The sequence below is a fragment of the Oryctolagus cuniculus genome, chromosome 7 (genome assembly GCF_964237555.1).
Source record: "Oryctolagus cuniculus chromosome 7, mOryCun1.1, whole genome shotgun sequence".
NCBI classification, from domain to species: domain Eukaryota; kingdom Metazoa; phylum Chordata; class Mammalia; order Lagomorpha; family Leporidae; genus Oryctolagus; species Oryctolagus cuniculus.
The window spans coordinates 15541952-15557439 of NC_091438.1; the positions used below are offsets into that span (position 1 = coordinate 15541952).

General features: G+C 40.3%; 1 long non-coding RNA gene and 1 pseudogene across 1 annotated transcript in view; one reads left to right on the forward strand and one right to left on the reverse strand.

Annotated features, from left to right (window-relative positions):
• Window positions 1-9844: 9844 nt before the first annotated feature.
• On the forward strand, window positions 9845-11455 carry LOC100354242 (septin-11 pseudogene; annotated as a pseudogene).
• Window positions 11456-13182: 1727 nt separating this feature from the next.
• Window positions 13183-15488, reverse strand: part of LOC103345829 (uncharacterized) — a 29454-nt gene continuing 27148 nt past the window's right edge. The window contains exons 4-5 of the long non-coding RNA XR_007916408.2: window positions 15225-15354; window positions 13183-13660 (exon numbers count right to left, since the gene is read on the reverse strand). This is a non-coding gene — a long non-coding RNA (uncharacterized lncRNA). The remainder of the gene's footprint in view (window positions 13661-15224; window positions 15355-15488) is intronic.

A 15488-nucleotide genomic window follows, 5' to 3' on the forward strand; every position in this document is an offset into this window, starting at 1 on the left:
ACTTGTTCTCCTTGATAGGTGACAACTAACTGAGAACCAAAAAGGAAACCTGTTAAAGTGAAATGAACACTATGAGAAATGGTGACTTGATCAGCCCTCACCCTGACTGTTGATGAGCAGCTTAATATGTTATCCCTCTTAGTATTTTTTTTGTTTGTTCTACTTAATACTTTTGGTTGAATACTGTAATCAATACACAATTCTTAAGTGCTGAAACTTAACTGAAAAGTGATCGCTGTTAAGAGTGGGAATAAGAGAGGGAAGAGATGTGCAATTCGGGACATGCTCAAGCTGACTTACCTCAAACGGTAGAGTTAGAAATATACCAGGGGATTCCAATTCAATCCCATCAAGGTGGCATGTACCAATGACATCACACTAGTCCCAGTGATCAATTTCTGTTCACAATTGATCATAATAATAGGACTAAGAACCAAAGGGATCACATAAGCAAGAATAGTGTCTGCAAATACTAACTGATAGAATCAAAAAGGGAGAGAATGATCCAACATGGGAAGTGAGATACACAGCAGACCCATAGAATGGCAGATGTCCTAAACAGCACTCTGGCCTCAGAATCAGCACTTAAGGCATGCAGATCTGGCTGAAATGCCCATGAGAGTATTTCAGGCATGGAAAGCCAAGACACTCTGGAAAAAAAAAAAAAAACCCTACATGAAGATCTCCACGAGTGAGATTCCAGTGGAAAGAATGGGTCATCAAAGAAGGAGGTACCTTTCTCTGACGGGAGGAGAGAACTTCAACTTTGACCATGGCCTTGTCTAAAAATGATCAGAGTCAGTGAACTCAGGGGGCTTCCATAGCCTTGGCAGCTCATGACAAGAGCCTAGGGTGATTACTGATGCCATAAACCAGAGTGTCAATTTGTGAAGTCAACAACAGGAGTCACTGTGCACTTACTCCTCATGTAGGATCTTTGTCCTTAGTGTGCTGTACATTGAGATTTAATGCTATAACTAGTACTCAAACAGTATTTTTCACTTTATGTTTCTGTGTGGGAGCAAACTGTTGAAATCTTTATTTAATGGATGCTAAACTGATCTTCTGTATATAAAGAGAATCGAAAATGAATCTTGATGTGAATGGAAGGGGAGAGGGAGTGGGAAAGGGGAGGGTTGCGGGTGGGAGGGACGATCTGTTGGGGGGGAAGTCATTGTAATCCATAAGCTGTACTTTGGAAATTTATATTCATTAAATAAAAGCTAAAAAAATTAAAAAGAAAGAATGAGAAAGGAAGGAGGAGAGAGAGCGGGAGCATGACTGGGAGGGAATGTAAGGTGGGTAGTATCACTATGCTCCTAAATCTGTATATGTGAAATACATGAAATTTGTCCACCTTAAAAAACTTAAAATTTTTTAAAAAGATTCAAGACTTTCCCCCTAAGATAAAAAAAAGGCAAAAATACCTACCTTAGCATATATTTTTAACCTTGTTCAAGAGGTTCTGTTCTTTGTAGTTAGGGAAAATAAGTGAAAGCTTATCTATATTTGAAATGGAGAAATAAAATAGTCTTTACTAGCAGACCCTTTAATTGTCTTGAAAATAGGATGCAATCTTTATAAAGCAACTGGAACAAATAAGCAAATTTAGAAAGTTTGCAGGACACGAGAACACTATACAAAAACAATTTAAAAAATCAGAAATTGAACTAAAAATAAGCACAACCATTTGCCCATTTGCAGTAACATTAGAAAAAATCATTTAGGTATAAATCTTATTAAAGAAGTACCAAAATTGTACTCTGATAACTATAAAACATTTCTGAGAAAAAATAATAAAAACTTAAATCAGTGGAGAGATATACTAAATTCATGGGTGGGAATTTTCAATGTTATTGAAATGTCAATTCCCCCTACATTGATCTATAGATTCAAAGCATTCCTAAAAAAATTCCAGAAAGCTTTATAAGAACGAAAGTAAATGGTATGGATTCTAAAATTTATATGCAAATGCAGAGGACCTGAAACAGATAAAACTTTGAAAGAACCAAGTTAAAAGACTAACAGTATCTGAACTTAAAAGTTTTATAAAACCACAGCAAAATGACAGACAACTAGGTAAGTGAAACAAATAGGGCATCTAGAAACAGACCTCATACACACAGACAAATGATTTTCAACAAAGATGTAAAAGTAACTCAGTGGAAAATTCTTGAACAATTTAATATTCATGATCAATAATAACAAGATTTTTAAAATCAATATCCCACATCTATAAAAGTCAACTAGTGACTTGGAGTTAGGTAAAGATTTCATAGACACAACCAAAAGCATGATACATAAATTAAAAATCTGATTAAACTGAATTTCATTAAAATTAAAATAATTATTATAAATGACAAACTGGATTTAATTAAAATTAGTGATTATTTAAAATGTTTTATTAGAATAATTATTATTTGAAAGATACTGTCAAGAAAATTAGAAATAAGTAAACAAAAACAAGCCATAGACTGGGAAAAATATTTGAAAAACATCTAACTGATGAAGTCTTTATATCTCGGATACAAAAACTGACTTCACGGCCGGCGCCGTGGCTCACTAGGCTAATCCTCCGCCTTGCGGCGCCGGCACACCGGATTCTAGTCCTGGTCGGGGCGCCGGATTCTGTCCTGGTTGCCCCTCTTCCAAGCCAGCTCTCTGCTGTGGCCAGGGAGTGCAGTGGAGGATGGCCCAAGTGCTTGGGCCCTGCACCCCATGGGAGACCAGGAGAAGTACCTGGCTCCTGTCTTCGGATCAGCGCAGTGCGCCGGTTGCAGCGCGCCGGCTGCAGCGGCCATTGGAGGGTGAACCAACTGCAAAACTGTCTCTCTCTCTCTCACTGTCCACTCTGCCTGTCAAAAAAAAACAAAACAAAACAAAACAAAACAAAAAACAAAAAACTGACTTCACAGGAAAACTAGTCAGTTAAAAGGATGAGCAAATCATTTGAACAAACAATTCACCAAAAAACATGCAGATGACAAATAAGGCTGTGAAGATTATCATTTGTCATTAGGTAATTGGAAATTAAAACACTGTAAGATACTATTATTCATCTAAAATTAAAAGCCTGATCACTCCAGTAAAAGTATGTACAGCAACTCAATGAAAATAAATGGTTAAACTACTACAGAATCCTGCTTGGCAGCTTCAAAAAAGTTAAATATTTACCCATTATATAATCCCGCTATGACATCCTAGAACTCGAGAAATGAAAAGATATTCATAAAAATTTTACATGCATTTCTATAAGGATTATAACATGTATAAAACTGGAAACAAAACCCAAAATATCCATCAAAAGAAGAATGGATAAGCAAATTACCATATTCACGCAGTGGATACTGCTTGGAAATGAAGTGGCACTGAATATATTGTTCTGTGATCTGGCTAAGTTTGCTTAGTAGTTCTGGTAGCTTTTTATAAACTGCATCCAATTTTCTCACAAATAATTATGGAGCCTGAAATTAAGGAGAGTTTTAATTCTGCACTTGCAATCTGGATGGTTTTATTACTTTTTCTGCCTGATATTCAAAATAATTATGCCAATTTCACTAGACAAATATAGCCATATGCTGTAGACTTTGTTTTTTGTAAAATTCTAGAAAGTGCAAATGCATCCAAAGTAAAAGAACACAAATGAGTCATTTTCTAGAGAATAAGGGATGGCAGAAGTAGGAGGCATTGGGAAGTAAGGATTAACAATGAATATGAGAGGATTGAGACAAAAACCCTTGTAGACTGTACTGAAAATGTAAATTAGCACAGCTATTATGGAAAACTAGATGAAGCTTTCTCAAAATACTAAACTTAGAGTTACACTGTGATCCAGCAATCTAACTTCCAGATATTAACCCAAAAGATACGAAACCATTATGTCAAAGAGTATCTGTGTTCTGATATTCATCACGGTATTATTTGCTACAGCCAAGTTATGGAATCAACCTAAGTGGTTGTGTAACATATGAGTGGCTAAAGAAAATGTGGCTTCTAAAAAAAGAATACTATCCAATCTCTCTCTCTCTCTCTCTCTCTCTCTCTCTCTCTCTCTCTCTCACACACACACACACACACACCCCATGACAAAATGCCATCATTTGCAGAAAATGACTGAAATTGGAGATTATAATATTAAGTGAAGTATGCCAGGCGCAGGGAGACAAATACTGCATGTCTTAGAAACATGCAGAATCTAAAAAATCGAACTCATACAAGCAAACAACAGAATAGTAGAGAATTACGAGATTCTGGGTAGGGATTAGGGGAATAGGAAGATGATGGTCAGAGGTTACAAAGCTTCAGTTAGACAGCAGAACTGTTGTCAAACAGGTATAGCATTGTAATTTTGCAAGATGAGAAAGTCCTAGAGACCTATTGCACAAGGTGCATGTAGCTGCTTCTGTATTACACATTTAAATCATTAATTTGGTAAATTTTATATCATGTCTTTTACCACAATAGAAGAAAAGTGACACGAGGAAACTTTTAGGGTCATGTGCATGATTTTTTTTTCATAGATATCATCATATATCAAGTCTTATGTTTTTTTAAATACGTGCATTTATTTGTATCTAACTATCTCAATAAAGGTATTTTAAAATAATCAGTGACAAAATAAAAATAAACAGTATACCCTCATTTTTGTTCAGGTTTGCTTTGCTATTTCCCATAGAACTACTTGATTTATGTTCTTGGTCACCTTAAGGGGTTCTTAGCATTTCAGGTTGTTAGTATTTCTAACATAGAGTTGAATATATCTATAATGTACCTATTAAATTCTATAAATTCTTGCAGTTTTAGCAACAGTATACTTTCTAAAAAATTCAGAACAAGGTGAATGGGTTCAGTTATATGAGATCTGATAGCATGTTAACACACACACACCCACACATACTAACACACACACACTAACACACACACACGATCTCACAATCTTCACTCCCTCATCCTCATTCCTTCGTAATTTCTAAGAACAGAATCACTAAGTGGTGCCTGGCAGTAGCTGCTTATGCAATGGGGTTGTGGTGCTAAGACAGAGGTTTCTGGAGGCACCTTAGATCCAACCAAGAGCTAATCATAATGATAATTGCAGAAATCCTGCACTGCTATTCAGTGTTGCAATTTTTACAATGAAAACTTAGGATAATTTCCCTGTGCTAGTCAAGGTCATTCAGAACATAACTTAGGACTTCACATATCAGGCTGGGTCATGTTCTGTTAAGGGAAACTTCCCAGGGAGAAAACATGGTGCCCAAACCTATTAAATAAAGACCCATATTGTCACTGAAGTCTTGGGGACAGGGATTTGGTATGACTGTGATCTCTGCTTCCCATGTGGCAGAGAAGGTATTCTTTCTATCAACCCACCATCATTTCAGTCTATCAGGGTTACTTTCTATCATGAACACAGAATCTCTGTTAGACTGTTTTTGACCAGTATTCCTAGAATTTTTCAGGACAATCAAGAATATTTCAAAATTTACTGATGTTAATCAACACTAATGTGAGCTATGCTTTCATCTTGAGGTGTCAACTGCCTACAGCATTACATATGGACCTTGGACATAGTTCAGTGTGTCTGTGTTCACCAGCTTGGGGAGATGAGACACACTGGAGATATTTGGATAAAAACAAACATTGAGTAAATTGGAATAATCTTTGCAAACTCCAGATGTTTCTAATAGCTGTATTTTTGCCTTTGTTTTTAGATTCAAACATCTGACTGATTACATTTCTCTTTGGCTTTGGTAGATACAACCATAGGCATGACCAATGTAAAATAATGACAAATATAATCATATTTTAACTTTGTAACATTGACAAAGTTAAGAATACATATGGTTTACTTTTATATTTAAATAAAATTATAACAAAAATGAGATGAAATTATAGGTGATTTGTGTGAGTATTTAATTTATTTAGTTAAGAATTCTAAAAATTTTGAAAAAACACATCCTCACTTAAATAAAATAAGTGGAACAGAAACAATTGAAAATACAATAGTAGCAAGGAATTAGAGAAAAATGAGAAGACAGAAAAAAATGGCAAAGAGCTTCAATGTACATTATTTTTCAGGAAATCGTTCCAATTGCATGTAATATGAGCACTAGTGTTTCTTTGAGGCTGACCCTGCATGAAATTTGACATTTAGTTAGTATGTAGTTTGTGCAAGAATTCTGGTGTATCATGTGCATAGACTATTCCCCCAAGGAGGCATTTGCAGCTTGTAGCTTTGGAAGGTTGAAAGTTTAACTACCTTTCTGATAATTTAATGCACAGGATAAACAAGGAGAAGGGCTCAGAAGTAGGGTCTCTTTTTAAGTATGCTGAAATTTCATTTTGAAGTCATTTCAAAATTACAAAAATGTTCAAAATAATACCAGAGTTCTCAAATGCCCATTATCTGATTTCCTATTTTTAACACCTTGTATAACCACAGTATATTGATCAAAATGAAAAATAATAAAAATTCTATCTAGTCTATAGACTGTATTCATGCTTTGTAAAACAATGTTTTTTCCCTAGGTCAGGAATCGTATAATAGCACTATATGTTCTTTCATATCTTCTTTAACCTGGAACAAACGTCCAATTTTCCTTGGTCTTTATGATAGCAGCACTTTTGAAGAGTGTTGGCCAGTAATTCGCACATAACGGTTCTCAATTTGGACCTGTCAGGCACTTCTCTATTTAAGGCCAAATTTCTTTCCATTAAAGTAATACCTATGTATACGTGTTTTTTACCAACAATATTTGAAAATGCTCATTTTGTTATATTTTCATCAGCTATTATTAACATTTGTGAAAAATCTTGTAAGATAAAAAAGAGCATATACTTCTGTTTTACTACATTGTACTACTGTTTTTATATCATTTAGTCTATTAAATTTACATGTTCATATTTCTTTTTGAAACATTTTTTCCCTAGGTACTGTGCCAACCTATGGCAGAGAATTAGTTCTATTTTCTTCTGGACACATGACCTCTTATTAATAGAATGCATCCTCCACTCTCCCTCTCAGTTGGTATGGCTGTGAGGCCAAATTTTCAACAATTGAACAGAGTGGCAGAAATGTATTCAATATTCTCTTGTATACAAGGTGATGCTGTCCTCTGGTTCCCCAGTACTTGAGAACCTGGAGAAGTGGTGACCTGGCTTACCTGTGGTTACGGACAATGCTCCCAGGAAACTGAGTGATGGACAGAAGAAGCTTCAGTGATCAAGGGCTCAGAGCTCACTGGTCAGTCTCTTTGTTCTCACATGAAAACGAAACAAAATTTTATCTTATTTAAACCATTTTATGTTGTCATTTTCATGACAACAGCTTAATCGCTATCCCCATTTTTATTATATGGCCTCATATTTTTCTCTGTGATCTTTGCCATCTGTTTTGTAAACTATTAGCTCTATTTTATGTTACAGAAATTTTGTACAATTTGTCACTTGCTCTTTAACATGGTTTCAGAGATTTGAATATATAAAACATAAAATTGTTGAGTGTAAAAATTAATATTTCCTTTATGCTTTATTTCATATCGTATTTATCCAGAGATAGTTCTATTCTGGCTTTTGAGCAAATATTTTTTTTCTATTAATGTGACCAGAAAGTTACACTCAGCTATCCAAACACACACAAGTTTATATATTAAAAAAGTTATGAGACAACACATCTGCTATTCGATAGTGTAAAATAGCACTTCAAACAGTGCACAGAAAATGGTATTAAAAATATATTTACTTTGATCCAAAAACTTTTCAAAATTCATACAGTTTTGTCAAAATATGCATTTTCCATGAATTTTTAAAGATTCTTTATATATATAATTTAAAAAATTGTTGCATCCTAGTTTCATATTTATAGTTATATTTTAATAACTGTTAATTCCAAAAAGAAATACTGAATAGAAAAAACAAAAATTTGAATTTATCATGATCTACATTGTAGAAAGAATCATTGACAATTTAGTGAATATTCTTTCAGATCTTTTTCTTGCTTTTTTCTGATCTTTTCTCCATATTTTAAACCTTAAAAATTTTTGTTTTCTACATATTATATAGGTTATAATGTGACATTTCAATACATGCATAAGTGTGTTCTGATCCAATTAAGGCATTAACTTAACATTTCCCTCTCTTTGTCATTATTTTATGGTTTACTTAATTTGTTTTTATGTGAAAGGCAGAGAGACTGAGGAAGAGAGAAAGGCACAGAGAAAGAGGAGGCTCCATCTGCTGGTTCTCTCCTGACAGCCAGGCTGGGCTGATGTTAAAGCCAGGAGCTGGGCATTCAATCTAGGTGCCCCACATGGATGTCAGGAACCCAATTACGTGAGCCATCACCTCCCCATCCCAGGGTCTGCAGGAGGCTGGAGTCAGGAACCAGAGGCAGGCGTCAAACTCAGGCACTCCAATAAGTGACATGGCTGTCTTAACTGGCATCTTAACCACAAGGCCAAGTTTTAGCCTTATCATTATTTTATTATTGGAGCCCTGGAACTCCTCTCTTGTGTGTTTATTTTCTTTGTTTTTGTTTTATTTTGCTTGTTTAAGATTGATTTATTTATTTGAAAGAGAGTTACAGTGAGAGGTGGTGAGAGTGATTGTGAGCGATGGTGGGGGGAGGTGCAGAGAATTCCATCCACTCATTCACTCCCCCAGATGGCCACAGCAAAGCCAGGAGCCTGGAACTCCATCTAGATCTCCCATGGGTAGCAGGGACCCCATTACTTGGGCCATCCTCTGCTGCTTTTCCAGGAGCATAAGCAGGGTACTGGATTGGAAGTGGAGCATCAGGGACTAGAACTAGCACCTATATGGGATACTAGAACATCACAGGCAATGGCTTAAACCATTGTGCCCCAATGCCAGCCCCTCCTTTCTTCTATTTGCCCAGAAAATATATAATGAGTTATTGTGAACTATAATGATCCCACTGTGCTGTGTAATGCTAGGAACTGATTCCTTCAATCTGGCTGATGTGGGACCTTCATGCAACCTCCCTTTAATCTCCCCCCATTCCTCCCAGTCTCTGGTATTGACTCTTCTCTGTTCAGATTGAGGTTCTTCAGGTTCCACACATGAGAAAAAACATGAGCTATTTGCCTTTCTGTGTCCAGTTTATTTTAATTAACATAACACCCTCCAGTTAGATCTATTTTCCTGCTAATGACAGGACTTTATCCTTTTTTATCACTAAACAGTATCCCATTGGACATATACTATGCTTTCTTTATCCACTCATATTGACTTTCAGACATTTTCCAAACAAATAAAAATTTTAAATCAACTATGGAAATCAACTAAAATGTTATAAAATGATTTATTTTTCTAGGAAAGAATAATAGGTATTATTTTGTAATTTTTCTTTATTGCATCAGAAATGTTTTAAACAGAAATTGCTCTACTTAAATAAAAATTTAAAATTAAATTGATTTTGAGAACTTTGTGACAACCCTGGGAATCACTGACCCCTTGAAAGAGTTTGAAAGCAGATTGAAAACTCCTTGTATTGCAAGATTCTAGGCAACAGCTAAATATTTTAGTGACTTTGCTGACACCACCATATGCTCAAGTTTTCTCAATTCAAACCACATGGGTGAATGGAGTTTGAAAAGAAACTAGGTCCGAAGGCACTCTCCTGTTTCTTGGCTTCATGTTTTAAAATTATCGTTTTCTAGTCATTAAAAATTTAAAGAGATACCTTGGTGAGGGCACTTTTGTGTCTTCTGACTCGTCTCTCTGGTCAGGACTATAATCTCTGAGCAGATGCCGCGGGCTGGGAGCGGGAGCCGGGCGCCAGCAGAGCGCAGCCGCGAGCGAGGCGCAGGGAGGCGAGCTGGAGCCGGAGCGCTGGCAGCCGCCAGTGTGGGCGGACAGCACCCGGGTGGCCGTGGGGAGACGGTCTAATGAAGAGCTTCGGAATTTGTCCCTTTCTGGCCATGTTGGATTCGACAGTCTCCCTGATCTGCTGGTCAACAAGTCTACATCACATCCTGTGCGTCGGGGAGACGGGCATTGGCAAATCCACGTTAATGGACACCTTGTTCAACACCAAATTTGAGTGTGACCCGCTACTCACAATGAACCGGTTTCCGGTTGAAAGCCAGAAGTTATGAGCTTCAGGAAAGCAATATTCGCTGAAGTTAACCATTGTGGACACCGTGGGATTTGGAGATCAAACAAATAAAGATGACAGCTATAAGCCGATCGTGGAGTATATCGATGCCCAGTTCGAGGCCTACCTGCAGGAGGAGTTGAAGATTAAGCGTTCTCTCTTCAGCCACCACGACACCCGGATCCACGCCTGCCTCTACTTCATCACCCCCACTGGACATTCGCTGAAGTCCCTGGACCTGGTGACCATGAAAAAGCTGGACAGTAAGGCTAACATCACTCCGATCATTGCAAAAGCTGACACCGTTGCCAAGAATGAACTGCACAAATTCAGGAGCAAAATCATGAGTGAACTAGTGAGCAACGGGGTCCAGATATGCCAATTCCCCACGGATGAAGAGACGGTGGTGGAGATCAACGTGACCATGAGCGTCCATCTGCCGTTTGCTGTGGTCAGCAGCACCGAGGAGGTGAAGATCGGCAACAAGATGGCCAAGGCCCGGCAGTACCCCTGGGGCATGGTGCAGGTGGAAAACCATTGCGACTTTGTGAACCTGCGGGAGATGCTGATCCGCGTGGACATGGGGGACCTGCACTAGCAGACCCACACCCGCCACTACGAGCTGTACCGGCGCTGTGAGCTCGAGGAGATGGGGTTCAAGGACACGGACCCCGACAGCAAGCCCTTCAGTCTCCAGGAGATGTACGAAGCAAAGAGGAATGAATCCCCGGGAGAACTGCAGAAGAAGGAAGAAGAAATGAGACAGATGTTCGTGATGAGAGTGAAGGAGAAAGAAGCGGAGCTTAAAGAGGCGGAGAAGGAGCTGACGAGAAGTTCGACCTCCTAAAGCAGACCCACCAAGAAGAGAAGAAGGTGGAAGACGAGAAGAAGGAGCTGGAGGAGGAGGTGAGCGCCTTCCAGAAGAAGGCGGCCGCTCAGCTCCTGCAGTCCCAGGCCCGGCAGTCGGGGGCCCAGCAGACCAAGAAAGACAAGGATAAGAAAAATGCAAGCCTCACATACAGCCTGGCGAGCCAAGACGTTCCGCCTTCACCTGCTTTGCAGTAGTATCGTATCTCTGCCGTCTGTGTCCTTCGGTTTTATTTTGTTTTTGATTTTGTTTTTTTACCCTTCCCCAAACACCAGTAACTCTCAACTCATTTTGCTGTTTTGTCGGGTGTTGGGAATGACAGAACAAGGGAATAACAGCGAGAGCCCTGTGCATCTGGACAGTACCTGATTGGCTTTTTGTGCACCTTCTGAATGGCAGCAGGAAGCATGCCTGTTACTTGTATGTCGCTTTGGATCAAGGAATGCGGGGTCAGATGCGCCTGCACGACTGACATGGAGACTTCTCACCACCTCAGCCTCTGAGCTAAAGCCCTGGGTAGCCATGAGAACTTGCATATCCTCCCTTCCCCACCTCCACGATCTCGCAGACCCTGTACTCACGGTCTCTCCTCTGCACCCCACCCCCCCTCCACCGAGGTAGAGGAGTAGGTAGGCAGAGCCGGGCGTCCGATTCCCCTAGGACTTGTCCCTTCACGTTCATCATCAGCGATAACGTTCTGCAGCCTGAACTTGGGGGCGTCTGTTCAGACCAAGCAGTGCAAGACTGCATCTGAACACCCTCCCTCCCAGACCCCAGCCCAGCTGGAGCGGACCGGAGCCAGCGCCAGGTGGTGATGTTCACCAGGTGTGCCGGTGGCCTCGCTTAGCACAGGAGCCTTCTGCTATGTGTCATGGATTTTTCCACCACCTTGAGGACTCTTTCCTGAATACACCTGCGCGCTCTCAGCGAGCTGCAGGGGAGGACTTGGTGCAGGGCTCCGGAAGAGGGGTCGTTCTGGCGCACCTTGTCCTTAATCGTGGCTAGAGAACGCCCGCAGGTCGTGCCGATGGTACACTTGACGTGCAGGGCGCAGCGCACGCGTGCGCTTGGCGGTTGAAGCAGGAGGTGGAGAGGAGCGCAGCCCAGCGCGCGAGCCCAGCAAGCGGCCCCCAGCCTCATGTCCAACTCGCTTAGGCTCCTTTCCACATTTGGTGGTAAAGGCAGACGGAACAAAGCAGCTGGGGTTTCCAATCCAGTTGTCCCGAAGGTGTTTTCCTCACCTGGGCCCTTCGCACACCTAGCTGCACCTGCTCCTTGTGGCCTCATTGAGGGTTAGGACGGAAGCCATATGCCGGGACAAGGACTGTACCCCTGGTCTGTATGGGAAAGCACATGGTTCATCTGGTTTCTGCTAGTCCTCCCTGATGGTTAGCATTTCATTGGCTTCATCCCCCTCCCCCAACCCCTACTCACAAGATGCCCCAGCTTTCTCACTCTGTGGTCTCCTGTTTCTCACATGGGAGGTGCCATTTCTCATGAACCCAATGCTTGAGTTCTCCGTTTTCCTGTTGGCCTTCCTTAGCCACTCAGTAAATAGAGTAGAGGATGCTGCACCTCCCCTGCCTTGCACATGTTTTAAAAATTTTGTCTCTGATGAATTCCAACAAAGAAAGGTTGCACTTTCTTTCATTCTGAGCTGCAGATAAGGGATTGAAGGAACGGTCTCCCATGAACGGATGTAGGCTTAATTAGGCAAAGTAAGGAAATCCGTTTCATTGCAGCCCAAGCTAAGCTGGGACTGAAACTGCGAACTCGAAGCAGCAGCTGTTTTTATGGGTTCAGCAGCCACTGGACCAGTGGTTTTGTTTGCGCATCTTCTGTTTTTGCTTTGTTTTATTAGCGGTGGACTGGAGCTAGCGTGGAGCAGCCAAGCACTAGCTGACTCTAACCGTGGCTGCATCTGCTCATGTGCTGCGCCCCAAATAAAAGCCTGAATGTCTGTGGTTTGCTTGTTCCAACCCCTGCTTGCTTGAGCATTTTTTGTGCCTTGTGACAGAACATCCACCTTTAAAAATTCTGCGTCTTGCATCACTAAAATGAACCTAACAATGAAAGGCACACAGTTGACTTTTTGATTCCAAGATTATTGATTGAATTTTTTTTGTATTAAATTTTTCACAGGAAAATGTCACATGGAGAGGCAGGGAATAGGAAGGCAAAGGAAACATAGAAGCTATTTTTTTTTAATGTGTTGCTTCTCAACTTTTTCTACCACTGCCCCCAGGCCTGTTTAGTTTGTTATTGCTGCTCTTTTTTCTTTCTGTATCGATGCCTTTTTTCACAGTAGTCCTTGGCTCTGCACAGAATAAATGATACCCTCAAATCTAATTGGATGTGGTTTCACCTTTGCATGTAAGTACAGTAGAAAGAAACTTTTGAGATCTTTTTAAAATTAGGGACAACAGATTGGGTGGGTGGATTTTTTTTCTTTCTTTTGGCGGGGGTGGGTAATGATGTCAACAGCTTTTGTTTAATTAAAAATCCAATATATTTAAAATGGCCAAATTTATATATATGTATGTATTTTTTTTTCCACAAGAACCGCCTAAATTCAACTTCTCCATGATTTCAATGTGGAAGTTAGAAATTGCTAAACCCAGCCTGTGTTCAGCACAGCATCATGGGCATCCTTGGGTATTACGGAGTCCTTGATTCTGTCAATGAAATAAAGCCACAGTGAGAAAATGCCACCTTCCATGCTGGACAATCAACAAGGGGGAAGCTTTAAGCCATGCTACCTTTCTGACCACCTACTTTATTTATTTTCCTGTTTTTTAATCTTCAGGGTGTCTCCCTGGTGCTAACTGCCCCAGTGCTTGTATTTTTTACATTTTTTTGGCCAGACTTTCCCACCCCTGGCTCTCCCCATCTTTTTGCTGCTTCTGGACGTTAGCTACACCTAACAGTTCTGCAGGCTGTAGCATATGGTGCGGAATTTCTTGGCAATTCAGACACTGTTTTCCCAGCTTAGGCTCTATTTTAATTGGTCAAGGTTTTGTCCAAAATGGGTGTCTCAGGCAGGAAAAGGAGCCACCGGGCACAGGCTCCTCATTTTCTTCCTCTGTTTCATAACTCACCAGCAGTCACACATGGTCTCCATATCCCATGCCCCTCAAGCACAAAGCCATGGTTCTCTCACTTGGCTGACCTCTCCCACAAGTGTTTCATAAACCAGCTGACTGTCAACATGGGGTTTTCGAGTGATGTCCCCATCTCCATGTGGTCCCTACCCAGAGTCTGTTCCCATCCCTTTGCTTTGCTGTTGCGAGTGTCTGGAATTCTATCAGCTTCCAGAAGTCCTGGTCCCGGTGACAGGACATGGATTTGAGGACTCTCTAGTGGGAATTATGACCTCCATGGTCTTGTTTGTTGGTCGGTATGAAGGGAATTTTCAAAACTAAATTGAAAATTAAGCTGTGAACAGCATTAGAACCTTGTCTCTTTCTTAATCTTAAATATATACTGATATGCCTTAAACTGTAGTTTGTAGATTCTTGTCATTGTTCTGTTTGAAAAATAACTGGTGTGTTTTCTAAAACTGTTGTGTAACCCACTTTCAGTGTTAATACAGAATTGTCATGTATGTAAGCCACATGGTAGACACTTGTCTTTTTTAAGAAAGTAAATACTTGTATCGATGTGAAACATGTCATTTATCACATATGAACGTGATCACTTAGCGACATGTTCAGTAATCTGGTGTCTGTTACAGTAGGAGAGTGTGGACTGGCAATCTATGAATATATCACTAGTGCCAAGACATAAAGCAGGGGAAAATATATTTTTACCCAAACGTCAAAAAAAAGGACTATAATCTCTTGCTTCCAGCCTCACTCACTTTAGCCAACTTAATTTTAAGCCACATGAAGAGCTAAATAAAAATGAAACTCAGAAGATCCATGTGGTAACCAGCTTAAGCAGGCACTCCGCAGAAGATTAGGAGTGTGCAGATACCAGAAGTGAAGAAAATGAAGCTGACCACACCAGATGTCAAGTTTGGGTTCTCGGGCATGGCCTAGGCCCTTCTCATCAGCATCACTTCGCTATCTTCAGTGCTAAGTCCCATTTAATCTCCAGCCCCAAGTTTAGTGAACCAGATTCTCCAGAAGTAAAGCCAAGGAGTTTATGCAGCCCTTGGTTCCTATGTGCACTAAGATTTAAACACCAGTAGTTGAGACTAGTTGTGAAGCTTGGTCTGTTTATATGATATCCACTTACTGCTAGTCTTTAGCCCCTTCTTTGGTCCATCATCTGAAGCAAGCCTCATGACTGCTCATCAGGAACTCAGCAGGATCGCTTTGGGTGGGTGTGCATCTTTGGAAGCAGGTTGACAACACACAGCCTAGACCTGGAACAGGTGTGCTGTGTATCAGGTTCCTGGACACAAACTGGGTCAGAGTTTCAGACATTAACTATAGCTATACTAAGTCATGGCTTACAGAGGAATCACTTCTAGGATGGAAACTCTGAGGAATGTATCTG